A 17,184-nucleotide genomic window follows, 5' to 3' on the forward strand; every position below is an offset into this window, starting at 1 on the left:
TACTGTGAGTTGTGGAGAACTAAGACAAAAGCGCATTTTTGGTCTCAGTTTGCGTGTCCGAATGATTTCACGCTTCAAGATACAGCCAGTGACTTAGCACTTCTTGCAACCTCTCAAAGTTGTACCGAGGTACTCCCTGGAAGGCAACTGGAGCTAGCTACCCTCTGGAAATTCACGCTAATTTAACCCAGAGTTGAAAAGTGCAAGTTCTTCCTACACCAGTGACAAGCCAAACACAATGACTCATATCCTGAGTCTTCTGTTTCTCTCCCTGAAAACAGAAGTCAAGGCTAATCTCCTTTACCCCACCGGATCTCCTCCAGCAAGTGAAGGGCTCTGGGTAGGGGCGGTCTCCGTGCCATGAACAAGATGACCCGAGTCCTCAAAACCTGACTTCAGATCTGCAGGATTGGAGGAGCAGGGCAATGAACATTCCTGGAAGTGACGAGGTCTGGACTTACTCATGGATCCTAAGACACAGACACTTCCAATGACTGGTATGACCTTTCCTAGTGGTTCAAACAAGCGCTGGGAAGGAAGGACATCCTACACTCACAAGGAAAACTCTGAGTGACCAAGGAAGGGCAGCTGCCTTGCCCAGAGTCAATCTCTTTGGAGTGGGCATTCCCTTATTTGGGGGTGTCTCCTCAGGGAGTGTCTTCAATTCCTATCCCATCCCTTCCTTTTCCGAAGGAACCCTCCAGCCTGCTGGGAATAAGGAAAAGTGCCGGGGGGGGGTGGCAATTCAGACTGAAGGAGCGTGGGGACAAAGTGAAGGGGGATATGTCACAGAGCAACTTCCAAACATGGCTACCGAGAGCTGAGCCCCTTCAACTGTTCCCGGAATGTTAAAAAGCAAATGGCCACCCTTTGTGGAACTTTCTTTGGGAACTGCTAGCATCACTAAGATAAAAAAAAAAATGCTGCCTTCCTCCATAGCCTGCCTTCATTATTAAGTTAGATATGTTGAAAAAACATTTTTTTTCTTAGTTTTTGGGCCACTCCCAGCTATACTCAGGAGTTCCTCTTGGTGGCGCTCAAGTGACCCAGCGGGACGCCAGGGATCCAACCCGGGTCAGCCACGTGCAAGGCAAGCGCCCTGCGCACAGTGCTCTCTCTCCAGCCCCATATCTTGAGTTGTCAGTGGAGGGGATTCTGCTCAGAGGGGCTCCTTTGCCTCTGAGTACCCATCTTTTAGGGAGATCAGGCTACTCTGACTCCCCCAAACACATCTAGAGCAAAGCACAGAGCTTTCACCTAGCACGGCAGGCTGGAGAACATGCTATGTGTTCTGTGGCAAAGTGCAAAAGAATTATGAGGGGGGAAAATCGTCTAAAAAACAGTAGCCATTTAGCTTGACCACCTCTGCATATTCTTATTTGATTTTTTTTGGGGGGGAGGAAGGGAGATTGGGCCACACTCAGTGGTGTTCAGGGCTGACACCTGACTGTGCTCAGGGATCACTCCTGGTAGGGCTGGACAGTCCACCTGGGGTGCGGGGATGGAACCCAGGTCAGCCAGATGCACGGAACGAGCACCCCGCCTGCGATACTATCTCTCGGCCTTGAGTACTTCTGCATCCACACCAGCAAGCCCTCTGTATCCAGGAAAACGAGCCCCACATCTCAGACAAGTCTCTGTATTCATTCTAGACTAAACCTGTGTGATCACACCCCACTCCACCCCACCCCGAAACTACCTTTGATCAGCTGAAGATTACCTGCCACCAGCCAACAGGACGTGCCTACCACACAGTAGCTGAGTGAGGGGAACCCGCCCACCGGCAGGGAGCAGGTGCTGTGGTATTATCTCCTGGACCATGTTACATCATTATTACCCACGGTTCTGGGCCTCACTGGAGTATTGTAGATGGTCCCTAAGTGGTAGGGCCCTTGTTGTGAAATCACTGTGAGATCTGACCCACACAACCCAAAGGGTCAGAGGGAGCAGTGAAGTGGCGAGGTGGTGTGCTATCTCCTACAAGTTCCAGAAAAATCAAACCCACCAGAGAACTGCAGTGTGCTCTACACCAGAGTTCTACGGCTGCCAGCCCCGGGGACCAATGCAGGTCCTTAGGGGTAATGAAAAAAAAAGGTTGATGACAACTGTCCTGGCTTGTGGGGTCATCTCCCAAGCTGGGAAATAAATGGGCAGTAGGGCCTTTTCCCCTTAGCCAACCCTTGCCTGCTCTTCGCCCTCACACCCAGCTAAGAGTGTAAAACTCCAAGGTAACTGCACTTGATTTCCAGCTAACTGGCTTGTTCACAGGTTGTAGACGATACATGAGTCTGGTTGAGTACTTGGCAACCCAGGGTGCACACAGCAAATACCTGGTGTGTTTCTAACACTCCTCGTGACCAGCTGACCTCCAAGACCAACCCAGGACAGTCTTTGGAAAGGGTTCCTATAGATTCCCGGTGATGCAAAGCCAGAGTCACGGCTTATCCCACTGACTGCTTCTCACCATGACTGTTCCAGAGGGGGAGGCCAAGGGCTCAACTCCTGCGACCTCAGGCTTCCAGCGTCTCGGCAGGAAAGAAGGAGTTGAGAAATGCTGGAGGGATTTCTATTCTATTGTCTGTCTCGCGCTGAGCGTCTACGGGTTTGGCACAGACGGGGAAGAAGGTGGATTCACAGGATCTTGTGCTCAACCGTAACACTGAGGTCCAGGATCACCAAGCTCTGCCCGCTGACCCCGGGCACCTTGCACCTGCTCCATCAGCTTCACTCTTGCCCGCGGGTAGGCCTAATGTTGCTTTTCCAACCTCCTCTGTCAGTGGCTTCTCATTCTCTTCACCCTCCTGGAAGAACTTCTGTTCTCTACCCTTATCTCAAAAATAACCCAGACTTCTTGGAACTCAAGAATGATTTTTTTTTTTTTTAGTCTCCCTACGTTCCAACCAGATGGTGCAGGAGAGAGACCTGATCGTTGGTACATGGAACGAGAACTGGGTCTGAGTGTCAATCAACTCTATGCAACTCAGGACCCAACGCGCCTTCACTTTGGTTCTACCCAGCAGGGTGCCTGTGGTTCTAAGGGGCAGGCCCTCTTGGGAGGAGGGAACCATGGTTCTAGATTATTCTGGCCAGGGGGAAATCCACAAGCTAATTGTCACATTCATCTCGAAGCCCACCCTTTTAAGGAAGAATGTTTAGCATGGGGAGGCTGGCTGAGAGGAGGGAAATGCTTAATACCTGGGAACAACATGGCCCCAACGTGAATAACTAAGCCCCACAATGACAAAGCCCCTCATATTTGTTTTAATGCTGTAATCCATCATGGGGTTGCCAAGTGCTGTCTCCTTGTGCTCATTCACTTACTATCCCTACAGCCCTTTGGAGATGAGCAACCCGAAGCGAAAAAGGGGGAACACCACCAAGCTGAACCGGGGAGAGAGACGAGGGAGAGAGTCAAACCCAACGCCAGGAGGCTGGCTCAGGACCCAACGTGCCTTCAGCTTTGGTCCTACCCAGTAGGATGCACGAAGCAGGGGGGGGGGGTGAGGTCTCTGGAAGAACTCCCCAACCTAGTCTGGAGTCTTCAGCTTCTCTAAGACTTAATTCTGTGTCTTCAGCTTCCTGAAGACTAACTGCTGATTAGGGCTCCCCTTGGACGAGGATGCCCTAGAAACCGGAGAGAATGAGGATCTGCTTTAAGGAGAGGCTGACAAACAGCAGGGCTTCCGCCCATTCCTTCGCCTCTGCCGCTGGCATTTATTAGGTCTCTGCTGACGGACCCAGGGCCACGTGCGAGCAGTCTGGGTCGACACTCCTACACTCGGCTCTGCTGTGTTACGGGGGGCGGGGGGTGAATCACATCCTTACGTTCCATGTTTCTTTTTGTCTTTCTGGGTCACACCTGGTGGTGCTCAGGGCTGATTTCTGACTCTGTGCTCAGAGATACTCCTAGGGCTCAGAGACCCTATGGGGATCGAACCTGGGTCAGCGGCAAGCAAACCACGTGACCTACCCTCTGAGCTATCTCTCTGAGCTATTTATTAAGAAAGAAAAAGTATCTCTTGGCAATTTTATTTCTTCTAAAAAAAAGGAAAAACACCCAGGTCTGGATTCTAAGAGCCAAATTCATAGTCAGCCAGGATGGCCAGAGGAGGTAAGGGGGGAGGGACGCAGGATAAAAACTCGTGACAGGCACAGTCATATGGGCTTGAACTTTCGCTTCGTTTGGTTTTGCTTTGGGGCCACACCCGGTGGTCTTCAGGGCTGACTCCTAGCTCTGAGCTCAGGGGTCACTCCTGCTGGACTTGGGGAACTCGATGAGATGTAGTGATCAAAGCTAAGTGGGTCACTTGCCTCACCCACTGTACTATCTCTCTACCCCTGGTTTTTAACTTTTGCTCTGCAAGATCTGGGTGGCATCATGCCCTTAGTCTGAGCTGGCACTACTGGAATACAAAACTCAGGCTACCCATCACTCGCTGAGTAAGCAAACTGCTTCCTGTACCTATGCCGTGGATGTGGGGTCTAACGCACACGCACAGGCACACCCTCCTGGGCAGAGCAGTCCCTCCTGAGGATTCCCTGCTGCTTTCCTGGTAAGGCACATGGTGAGCCAAGAAGCCCAAAAGGGCAGCTGGGACAAGGGCAACGTTATTCTGAAGCACTGGGCACTGGCCCCCTCGGCACAGGGATTCTGAATGTAGCCTGCCCGTGACAAGGATGGAAGGTTATTTTTAATTAGAGTGAAAAGCGCCCTTGTCCCCAGTCACCGAAGTCTGAATCTCTGAGTGGGTGTCACTCCAGGATATTCCAAAGCCACTCAGGAGACTCAGAGGTACACTGAGGCTCCGCGTCTGTTGGGGCGAGGCTTGGTCTGCAAGGAGATCCCCCTCCCCACCCTATTTCTGGGGGAAACAGACACGCCCTCCGGGCGTGCCGTCAGACTGCGCCAGTATCGAGCGCAGCGTGTCCAACGATTGGTATCTTCACCAGCGCTGACCTTGATAGTGGATCAGGGCCCCCGTGTCTGATCAATGCATGGCTTCTAATTAGTCGCGTTTATCACTCTGCCTCCGGAAGGCTCTCTCTAAACGAGTGGCGTTCCGAGTGGAAGTGCTCACCCCTCAGGCGCTCTTGTCACTCACCCGGAAAAGAGTCAGAGGCACCACATGGGGGGCTCTGAATCATTCGACAGAGCGGGCAGGACTTGGGGGCAGCACTTAAGATTCTGATGGCCAGGGGTTGGGGGGCCCGGAGCCACAGCACAGCGGGGAGGGCATGTGTCTTGCATGTGACCCTCCTGGGTTCGAGCCCTAACATCCCATAGGGTCCCTGGAGCACTGCCGGGGAGTAATTCCTGAGTGTAGAGCTGGGAGTAATTCCTGAGCATTGCTGGGTGTGGCCCAAAAGCAAAAAAAGGGGGGCGGAGGGGGGAACCAGCCCCCTGCAGGGGAAGCCTGAGCCTGAGGCCTGCAGGTCCCAGACTCAATCAGGCCGGGCGGAGGAATGCTCATCTTAAGTGGACATTGCAGTTGCATTTTTATTTCTATTTTAGCGGTGAATTGCCAGCTAGATTGTCGAGGGAGGTGGGATCTAAACCAGCAAGCAACCGAGATGGGTTGCTAAGGAACCCTCTGAGAGGCGGCCCCCACTCTGAAGGGGACGAGCGTGGAACAGGGGTGCACCACTACCTCCACACGCTCCCAGGTCTCCACGAGAAAGGACAGCTGTGGCGTTGCAGGGCGGGCACCTTGACTCCCTCCACCCCCCCCCCTTAGTCCTCTGGGTTTTAACTGCCCGATCAAGATCTTCACAGTCCATCTGGGGGTGCTGGGGATATTTGCTTCCATTTTTTTCTTTCGACAACATTTAAGCACCACCCCAGTTTCTGAGTTCACTGTTCCCCTGTGTCAGATAAGCTGATCACTGGATCACTGTCATCCAGCTGCTCATCGATTTGCTCGAGCGGGCACCAGTAACGTCTCCACTGCAAGACTTGTTGTGACTGTTTTTGGCATATCACATACGCCCCGGGGAGCTTGCCAGGCTCTGCCGTGTGGGGGTAAGCTGATACCCCAGAAAATAAAAATCACTCCCCCTGTCTCCCTTTCAGCCTCCTCGCTTGGGAGTGAGTGAACACAGCCCCCTGGTGTATATGCAGAGCTCGGGAACTGCACACATGCACGGTGGATACTGGGCGTGAGCTGGGCAGGCCGATGCAGGCTTTGCCCCCTGGTCTGTGGTGTGTGGACTCAGGACGGGGCCGGGCCCTGCCCTGCCCTCCCAGAGGACAGGCCTAGGTGATGGGAGACCCTGGAATGAGCCTTTCAAAGTTACAGTCATTTGAAACTTACCAGCTGACCTCATTTATTCCGGGACCTACAGAATGTTCTGCGAACGGCAGGAGCAAATAATGACCCAGAATGGATGATGGACACAACTCTCAGGTCAGGGTCATTTGTGCCACTGCTGCTTAATGACTTTCAAGGGCTGGGCAAGCTCCAAGGAAACAAACTTTTGCATGACAAAGAAAGAAAGGGAGGGAGGAGGAGCAAGGAGGGAGGTGGAAAGGCAGGACAGGGCCAGGGAAGGAAGGAAGGAAGGAAGGAAGGAAGGAAGGAAGGAAGGAAGGAAGGAAGGAAGGAAGGGAGGGAGGGAGGGAGGGAGGGAGGGAGGGAGGGAGGGAGGGAGGGAGGGAGGGAGGGAGGGAGGGAGGGAGGGAGGGAAGGAAAGCACAGACTGTGCCCGTGAGTCTGTTAGACACAGACAGGGATGTAAAATTGAGCTGTCTTTGTCATGTAATTACCTTTGATTCTTTTCTATTGCCTCTAATAAATTAACTGCAGCAACATATTAACAAACAAAAATCTCATCATTCAAAGGAAACTCTGCCAGGTCAAATGCAAGAATGATCATAAGAATAGAGAGTAAAGAAGGGCTGCCTCCTCCCCCTCAGGCCACCTGGATTTTGCTAGGCCCATGGAGGGGAGAGTCAAAGGCACAGGTAATGAGAGGGGCAGGGAGGTCGGGTGGGCTGGCCACAGGAGTGGGGGGCAGGGGGCCTTGGAGGGCGGAGAGACAGCACAGAAAAATCCCAGGCCCACCTTTTAGCTATGATATACAAAATAAGCATGCTGGTGGAAAGGTCTAGAAACTTTGTCACCCTCAGGGTTCTGTTGACCCATTTTGGATTTCTCACACATTACAACTGAAAAAGGTCAGTTCTGGCACATCTGGTCTAATTTTTTTAAAAGACTCTAAGCAGAGCCATCAGAGGTGGCTCCTGGCTGCCATCTTTCCCGAGACGTTGGGGGGGGTGTGGCCCCTGTGAGTGGCCCCTGCAGCTGGCCCATGGGTAGGGGACGACCCACCTCTACTCCCCACTTCCTCTGAGGGTTTTCTTTACACCCAGTCTATTTGGTCCTACTGACAAATAAAAATTACATGCCATTAGGTGTATACTCATGGTTTTTAAAAGGGATATAAAGGTACAATTTTTCTATTATGTATATTCTTTGACTCAAGGTTTGGTAACTGGATGACCACAGTCAAGCTAATTAACTCATCTGTCATCACTCATGGTTTTGTGTGTGTGTGTATGTGTGTGCGTGTGTATACAAAAAAGATTTAGATTCTGCTCTCTTGGCAAGTTTCGGGATGACTTGTTTGCATGTATATGTAAGGTGAAAACAAAATAAATCAGAAAATTATTCTAGATCAGAAAGCCTGGCAAATTTCAGGATGACATGTCTGCATGTATATGTAAGGCGGAAACAAAATAAATCAGAAAATTATTCTAGATCAGAAAGCCTGGCAAATTTCAGGATGACCTGTCTGCATGTATATGTAAGGCGGAAACAAAATAAATCAGAAAATTATTCTAGATCAGAAAGCCTGGCAAATTTCAGGATGACCTGTCTGCATCTATGTGTAAGGTGGAAACAAAATAAATCAGAAATTTATTCTAGATCAGAAAGCCTGGCAAATTTCAGGATGACTTGTTTGCATGTGTGTGTAAGGTGGAAACAAAATCAATCAGAAAATCATTCTAGATCAGAAAACCTGACTTCACAGAAAATCGCTTATTCTTTGGCTCAAGAACAAAACAACATACCTCCACACTTTAGTGGTGCTAATAATAATAATAATACTCTTTGGAGAGTTGTTCATGCGGATTGGCCAGGGCTTTCTGTTTGCTTGGGGCTCATTCCCACCCCACACTAAAGTGTCAGGGGCTCCTCAAGCTGACCCCACTTTGCTGCTGAAGCAGTCGAAATCAAATTGGTCCATGAGCTGGGCCCTACTGGGGCTCATGCATGATGCAACTGGGCCGAGTTTCAGACTTGGGGCTGAATCTAAATACTGACCTCATCTAGAGATGGATGGCAAAGTCTTGCAATCACATGCCTTCAGCACACAGGTACAGCAAACCTACATGACCCCACTTCACGTCCCGAGCAAGCTCACTTGGGAACCTGGGCTAGCCGTGAGCCAGGAACAGCTCCCCAGCAAGGTGGTGAAGAGGGCGATAACCTCCAGACTCCCACAATCAAGAGGACCGAATTTGCTTACTCCTGCCTACCTCAGACTCGGGGCTTCCCAGTCTGCACTAAAAATACCCGTCAATCAAGGACTGAGTTATTGGTAACTCAGCCTTGGGCATTTTCATCACTTCTTACGTTACCCCTTGGGTCTTCATCTCTTTCCCATCTAGCAGATGAGAAAATAGGGGGTCCATGAAGTGGTGAGCCAAACACACAGGACCTGTCCAGGGGATGTGTGCTGTGAAGGTGAATTCTCCATGCAACGCAGGAACACAGACTCCCTTCCTGTAGGAAAGGATTACTGTGGTCCTCGGCCTGATGGGAGGGAGGGAGGGGGAGAAACTGGGAGGCAGGCCCAGCTATTGTCATCTCTTACTCAACCCCTGAGAAAGGGTGAGGAGAGAGAAGATGGTGACAATACAATAGTTGACACAGATTCTCTCACATCCCGTGAAGGTGTGATGGGGAACCCAGGGAGCTCTTCTTTACGGATGACTGAAGCGCAGAATTGGTAGGGGTGGGTAGGGTAGAAACTTGCCCCCCTGGGCTGGGGTTTCTCCAGCTTCACACTAGATTCCCAGAGGTCCTCCAAGTGTGAGCTCTGATTTCAGTCAGGGGTGGGTGGGGGCTGACCCTCTCCATTTCTCACGAGCTTCCGGGTAGGCTGACTGGGTCACCTGGGCTCCAAACTCCAAGGCAAGGTTCTGGAAACGCCCAGAATTAATTATCCACTCACCTCCAAAGTTTCCCAACCAAGCTAGGTCCTCGCTTTCTTTCTGTGGCTAGTTGGTCTGGATTTCATTTGCGTGTGGGAGGGAGAAGGGAAACGGGAGGTCACGGAAGGGGAGCTAAGAAACGATGCTCTGGGAAGCCAAGGTGCTTCGGATCACGAGCCCAGGGGAGGGAACACTGTCTAGGAGAGAGGCATCAAAGCACCTTCATCCAAAGGATGAATCAAGGGAAGGGGCTTGATGGGGTGTCGACTCTATCTGGAGACCCACCCAGCAGAGCGTACCAAGAATTGGGAAGCAAGGACAGATCCCCCCTTACTGCCTCCTTGGAGAAGAGTCCATCCTGCACCTACCTACCGCCAGGGCCCCCACTTTCCTGTCTCGTGTGTTGATTAACGAAAAAAATGTGTCATGGCTTTGTGCGAAATCTGCTTCCGGAACAATCCATCTTTGTGGTCCTCCCAGGGGTGCAAGGGTGAGGAGACATTCGTTCCCACCCCAGGGCTATTCTCACCATGCGGAGACCAGGCAGAGGCTGGGCCTAGGCTAAGAACCCCTTCTTCTCTGCCACAACCCTGCCTTCCGTGCGGGGAGACCTGGATCTGTCTTGGGGTGCCCACTAGGGGCCCCGGGAATGTGTGAGTTCTCATCAGGGGTTTCTGATTCACCTCTGGAAAATATCCAGCATCTCAACCCTTCACAGCCGAAGGATCCGGAGGGGCCTACTTACAAGATAGACTTTATTTGCTTTCTTGGTGGCCGATCAAGCCAATGGCCTGCAACCTGGGAAGTATGTAATTATGCCCTGACATGGCCAGACGAGTTGTTACATCTTGTCTCATCACTGGCAAAAGCATCTACCCACACGGCCGTGACAGCTACGGTCCACTGAGGCTGCACGTCCCCTTAATCTCTCCCTAACTCCTGTTGGTCCAGACTGTTGACTATTAAAGGCTTCGTGCTTTTCCCTTTTCTTTTTTTTTACTGCTTCAATTACACATCCATCCAAGAAGGCATCATCGCTGTTAAGAAGCCATTATAGATTATGAACCAAAGGCAATTAGTTCCTGAAGGAAAAAAAAAACAACACTTGCACACATTTTCCTTTTGTGCGTGTGCACATCTTTAAATTTAAAAAGTGGAATAAACTGAGACAGACACCTGTCAGTTACTGCCATACCATTTGTGAGCACTGAGTTTTGTGTCCACGAACACAGTTCTCAAAAAAAAAAAGAAAGAAAAAGAAAAGAAAATCTTCCTGCTTCTACTATCAAGAGGGAACCTTTCTCTCCTTCACTCCATTATTTAAGAACTTTCTCAACCATTTTTTTTCCTTTTTGGGAAAAGGAACTCCTGTGCATCACACCCGGTGATGCACAGGAGTTACTCCTGGCTCTGCACTTAGGAATCCCTCCTGGCAGTGCTCAGGGGACCATATGGGATGCTGGGAATCGAACCCAGGTCGACTCTGTGCAAGGCAAATGCCCTCCCTGGTGTACTATCGCTCCAGCCCCTCTCAATCGTTCTTGAAGGCAATCAGTGTCTAGCTACAGTACCGGGAAAGATACTAGTGCCCTCTTTAAGAAAATTTGACATTCCAAAATTAAAATTTTGGAGGACTAAAAGGGTTATGGAGTTCCCCCAAAAGTTTTTCGATTTAAAAAAAAAAAAACTATTCCTAGAACTTAGAAGATGAAAAAAGGATTTGATCTGAATACACTTAACCCCACTTATTATAAAAATGGAGACTTTACTGGTGCCCGCTCGAGCAAATCGATGAACAACGGGATGACAGTGACAGTGATTATCTTTTCAAGGGTTCCTTTATACCATCCTCCATTGAATGGATTTGGTCACTATTCTTCCTAATAGACTCTTTGGCAGACTCCAGAACTTATTAGAGCAACATCTAATTTGACACCCAGAATCTTAGAGTCGGGGGGAGTTTAAATCATGTAGGGATTGTTGATTTCCTCGAGAGTGAGTTTTGCTCTTGTAGCATACAGCTCCTGTCTGACCACTCCATGGGAACTGATAAGGAGATGGTGTTAGGAATGGGCTGCCATCCAGGGACCCTCTAGTCCCGCTGCTTCCAGGCAACGCCTGAGACTCCCCAAGGACCCCTATGGTAGAACCAAATACCCCTCACAGCCGAGGAGGAGTCGGCAAAGAAATGGCTTGTGCACATGGTACCACTGAGTCCGGTGGACCCGCTGCTGAGGACAGGTGTGCCGGGGGCCTTCCGGCCGAGTTGGACGTTGCCAACCGCCTTCCCACACAGGGTGAGAGGCTGAAACCCACTTCTGGAACTGGGGAGACAGCCTTATGGGCAGCCCTGCAGCCTGTGGGCAGCAGGATCGATGCCAAGGTTGGGAAGCAAAGTTGTGTTTGTGTTTCCTGCCTGCTTGCGCCCGGTGTGACATGTCCAGGAGTTTCAATCAATATGACAAGTTCTGAGATACTCAGAATCTCTTAAACAGTACTTTTCTCTGTTGAGGGGGCGGGGTGGCAGGTTTGGGGCCATACGCAGTGGTGCTCCGGAGATATTTCTGGTTCTATGTTCAAGGAGTCATTCTTGATGGTGCTCAAAGGACCTTGTGTGGTGCTGGGATCGCCACAGGAAAGGCAAGCATCTGGCTTACGTACCATCTCTCGGGCCCTCAGATGAACAGGTATTGGGGTTTTTTTTTGGGGGGGTGGCGGTCACACCTGGCTGTGCTCAGGGCTTATTCTGGGCTCTCTGCTCAGGGATCAGTCCTGGCAGGGCTCAGGGCACCAAATGAGATGCCAGGGATGAGACCCGGGTTCGCCACGGGCAAGGCGAGCTCCTTCCAGATGGACTCTCCCTCGCCCTGGATTGAGCACTTTCACACGAGCACCAACCTCTGTCCTGCCAGGAGAAATGTACGTCCATTGGCTAGATGAGCCTTGTACTGGGACCCTCCCTTGGCAGACCCCTTTCTACTTAGCCCAAAGCCGCTTGGCGTAATTAGCTTCCCTTTCTCTTCTTAAGGGAAACCTAGAAGTATAGAGACAAGAAGCAATCTTCCTTCCTTCCTTCTTTCCTTCCTTCCTTCCTTCCCTCCCTCCCTCTCCCTTCCTTCCTTCCTTCCTTCTTCCTTCCTTCCTTCCTTCCTTCCTTCCTTCCTTCCTTCATTCCTTCCCTCCCTCCCTCTCCCTTCCTTCCTTCCTTCCTTCCTTCCTTCCTTCCTTCCTTCCTTCCTTCCTTCCTTCCTTCCTTCCTTCCTTCCCTCCCTCCCTCCCTCTCCCTTCCTTCCTTCCTTCCTTCCTTCCTTCCTTCCTTCCTTCCTTCCGTCCTTCCTTCCGTCCTTCCTTCCTTCCGTCCTTCCTTCCTTCCTTCCTTCCTTCCTTCCTTCCTTCCTTCCTTCCTTCCTTCCTTCCTTCCTTCCGTCCTTCCTTCCGTCCTTCCTCCCTTCCTTCCTTCCTTCCTTCCTTTCTTCCTTCCTCCTTCCTTCCTCCCTCCCTCCCCTCCCCTCCCCTCCCTCCCTCCCTCCTTCCTTCCTTCCTTCCTTCCTTCCTTCCTTCCTTCCTTCCTTCCTTCCTTCTTTCCTTCCTCCCTCCCTCCCTCCCTCCCTTCCTTCCTTCCCTCTTTCCTTTTCTTTTTTTTTTTGTTTTGTTTTTGGGTCACACCCCGCAATGCCAAGGGGATACTTCTGGCTCTGTACTCAGGAATCCCTCCGGGTGAGCTTGCGGGCGGGGTGCATATGGGATGCTGGGGATCAAACCCCTGTGCAAGGCAAGTGCCTTATCCACTGCACTATCGCTCCAGCCCCACATTTTTAGAGCATATATGCTATAACAAACACATACATAGTTTTCATTCAAGAGCATATTCTAATAAAAATGGAAAAACCAAACTGGACAGAGAGATCCCAGCAAGGCCTTTGAGGCTGTCTCTGCCACATCTGATGACCAACCGACACCACCTCTTTTTTCTTCTCTTTTCCTTCTCTGGGTTTCAAGCCCACCTCTGGTGCTCGGGGCAATTCCCGTGCTCAGGAGTGACCCCTAGTGGTGTCCAGGAGGCGCTGTGCAGCACTGAGAGTAGAACTAGGGTCAACTGCACACAAGGCTCGTGCCACTACCCTGAGCTAAGTCTCCAGTCCTGACAAAGCATCTTTGTCTGACACTGTGGAACTCAGCGCATCTCACTGGGGTGAGGGGCGGGTGCCGAAAGCACTTGAAAAAATGAAAAGAGCAAGAACAGCAAGACTGTTCTGTCACACAGGTTAGAGCTGGGATCCAGATGTTTCCTCCTGCTCACAGCTCCCCGTGTGATGGCAAAGGGAGCACGAGAAAACACTGTACCCTCTGCAAGAGCTCCTCGTGCTCCGAGACCCTCCTAGAAGCCCCCAGGCTCTGCCATCCTCATACTTTGCCCAGCAGGAGTCGACTAGAAGCCACTGAAACGTGCGGCTGACACAGTACAGAGCCTCTAGCATAGAGCTGTTCGCGTGGCTTTGGCAACGAAGAGCATTAAGAGTAACGCTGGGCCCCAAAGGAGAGAGAGAGTAAGGGGGGATGTGCCTGCCACGGGAGAGGGGGGCAGGAAGGGGCGGGGGTGGCAGGAGGGACACTGGGAGCATTGGTGGTGGAGAACAAGCACCGGTGGAGGGATGGGTGCTCGGACACTGATTGAAACGTAATCACGAAAGTTTGTAAGTCTGTAACTGCATTTCACGGTGATTCATTAAAATTAAAAAAAAATGTGAATGAGGAAAAAAAAAGTTGATGGGGGGGGGCGGAAAAAAACAGGAGAGCAGGTAAGGCACTTTGTCTGCATGCAGACCACCTGGGCTCAATCCCGGCGTCCTGAGTAGGGCAGACCCAGGAGTGAGGTCTGAGCACCAGCAGGTGTGGACACTCCCCACGCCCCCAGTAGAACAAAAAGACTGAGTTCCCGAGAGACTAAACTCAAACGGAACAGCGACACTTGCAGCTGCTGCCGTCGTCATCCCCTAAACTAAAGCTACCGTGGCCGGTAGCTTACCGCAGCCTCCCCGAGTCGCCCAGGGGCAGCGGGAAGGGCTGGAGTGAAGGTGGACCGTGGTGGACTCGTCTGAGCACTGCCCAGAGCTTGGGGAAGCAACCCCCAACCTCCTGCACACGGAGGGACCCCGAGCACTGCTGGGTGTGGCTCCTAACCCAAAGTGATGGTGACTGCGGGGGAGAGCAAGCCACAAAACGCCTGTGTCCACTCTGTCCCTGCGTTCTGCGGCTTCTGGCCGGCCAGGGCCTCTCAGCCTGCACGGGGGGGGGGGGGCGGGGGGGGCAAAGGGGCTCTGCACAGACCTGCAGGAAGACCAGGCCCTGAGACCAGGCCCCGCTTGCCTTTGACCCCAAGCCAATGCCCCCCTTGGCAAACTGGGTTCAGGGAGGGCAACGGGGGAAGGAGCAGCGGGGGTCCTGCAGAGTGTGTCCTGGGCTGGGCCTTCTCAGAGCTTGGCGGGTGCTGGGAGCACTGAGTTCCATTCCCAAGCACTGGGCCTCCGAGCACTGTTGGGTGCGGGGCGCTCCCATCAAAAACGGTGCAAGTCCCCCTCTGCGTAGGCCACCGCCCCTCACCACACCTGCGCCCCCAAGGGCAGCTCCCCTTCCTCCTCCCCAGTGGCAGCAAAGAGGGAAACTGGACCCCTGAAGGACGTCATTCTCTAAGGAAGAAAGGGAGGCAAGGAAAGCAAAAGCAAGGAAAGCCTGAAATGGCCCGAGGAAGTGTTTCTGTTTCACGCACGGGGGTGCGGCTGGCCGACACTCTGCCCTGGAACCCAAGCCCAGGAAGCAAAAAGTCTGAAAACAATCAGGAGTCTCTACACTACGGAAGTCACCTCAAGTCTTTTGACTTTTCCAGTTTAAATGTAATTATGGTGGTGGGGCTTCAGCGCTCTTTCTTGCAGTTCTGTTTACGGTCCAATGTTATGGGATGACAGGGAAAGTCCTCTCTCTGCTTCCTCCTTCTCTTCCTCTCTTCTTTTCTTTCCTCTTCCTTCCTCCTTCCTTCCTCCTCCCTTCCTACCCTCCTATCTTCCTTCTCTCCTTTTCTTCTTCCCTCCATCCCTTCCTCCCTCCTTCCTTTCTTCTGCCTCTCACTCTTCCTCTCCCCTCCTCTTCTTTCTCTCCTTCCTTCAGTTCATCTACCTCATTATCCATACACCTATGAATATATTGGATATATCTGTGTATCATCTACCGTTCTAGTCATCCATTTATTCATCTAACTCATCTACAGAGATAAGCATGTTTACGTAAATATTTCTCCCTCTCATTACCGTCTATCTCTATTACATAATTCAAAATAAGAGTAGACCAACTTTCCCCTAGCCCCCAATACATGCCTACTTATCAAGTTTTAAGGAAAACTACTCAATGGTTTTTTTCCTCAGAAATAGAATCTTGAATCATAGGCTATGACTATCAATTTAAAAGATGTTCTAGCATGTATGGAGCTGCAGGAAGCTGTGAATCCTAGACTCCTTGAATGAAGACTTTCTAGAAACTTCCATGAGTCCTTGTGGGAGCCTCAGACACTGCTGTGTGTATTCACCTATGTCTATGAGGATCCACACACGTGCAGCACACATATATGTGTAAAAGTCTGCCTATATACATATGCCCCTATGTCAGACAGGAAGCCAGGTCCCTGAGATAAGGCACTTTGTTGGGTTTTTAGCAAGTTGTGCAACATTCCTCTCTTTCTGTCACGTGTCATATGGCACATACGTGGCCAAAGGGACCGGAAAGCTTCCGAGGCAGAGCCTCACACCAGCAGATGTCTCCCTGTGGCTGGCGGTCTTGCTGCTGCGTCTAGGGGTGCCCATGCGGTGAGGACCACCACTGTGAGTCAGATGCTCCACTATCGGGGGTCCTACGGGATGTGCATATCTATGTGAAAGAGGACGTGTGTCCTGGGGTCCCCCGGGGCCGGCCCTGACTGGCCCGGAACGTGCCTTTCCGCTCTGGCTGGGCAGGGTCTCTGCCTACCGCGGAGGGATGCCCTCATGCCTGATCGTTAGGATGTTTAGCAGGAAAGGATGAGACATGTCCGCCTCTCTGGCAAGACCGCGTTTCCAACAAAGCTATGTACACATCGTATGTATTCCTGCCCCCGCCCCGAAATAAGGGTGGCGTAGTTCGTCAGACAAAACCTTGCACCTTCCCCCCACGCCCCTCCTTACACACACGCCTCCCAGTCTCGCAGCTCAAAGATGCAACCAGGACCAAGGAATGATACACAGAGAAACCAAGAGCCAATCCTGCCCCGCCCCCACCCCCGCCCCGGCCCCAGGCTTCATTCAAGCAAGCCATTCGTCCAGCTAGTGTGATGAGGGACCAGTCGGAGGCAGAAGGTACCAGAGACACATCAGCAACACCGAGAGACATGCAATGACCAGGCGGTATCGGCCCCGCTGCCATGCTTTGATCGGATCAAGCTCAGAAAACAATCTCTGGGGAGAGCTCGGACAGTTGGACGTTCCATCAATCAGAGTGAGATCACAAACAAAGACCGGGGTGTGTGACGGGCCCCGTGCTTACCGAACGGTTCCTAAAGGTTGAGGGAAGATGTTTTGCTGAGTCCCATGGGGAGGGGGGGGACATCCATGAGACTGAAACATAACCTAGTAGGGCCGGGGGTGGGGGGAATCTCAGCCTACACCACAGGGTCTTCCTTTTGGAGGTCAGTGCTTGGAAGCTCTCAGCGTGCTCAGAGATGGTCAGCACGTGGTCATTTAACCAAGAAGATGATGTCCAGGGAGGGGCCAGGTGCCCATCTAGCACCCACAGACAGATCTGAGGCTCTCGGAGTTTGCTGCTTTCCAAAGGTCTCTGGATCTTTCATTTAGTGTGGTCTAATAAAGGCATCACTCTACCCACTGGGGCCATCAAATATCTTTCGCTTTTGAGATATCTGAGGGGGGAAAAATCTCATCCATCGG

At 51.7% G+C, this 17,184-nt stretch overlaps 1 protein-coding gene across 34 annotated transcripts in view; it reads right to left on the reverse strand.

Annotated features, from left to right (window-relative positions):
- Positions 1-17,184, reverse strand: part of RBFOX1 (RNA binding fox-1 homolog 1) — a 1,316,266-nt gene that overhangs the window by 17,333 nt on the left and 1,281,749 nt on the right. The gene's annotated exons all lie outside the window — the stretch shown is intronic.

This window comes from Sorex araneus, chromosome 4 (genome assembly GCF_027595985.1).
Source record: "Sorex araneus isolate mSorAra2 chromosome 4, mSorAra2.pri, whole genome shotgun sequence".
NCBI classification, from domain to species: Eukaryota; Metazoa; Chordata; class Mammalia; order Eulipotyphla; family Soricidae; genus Sorex; species Sorex araneus.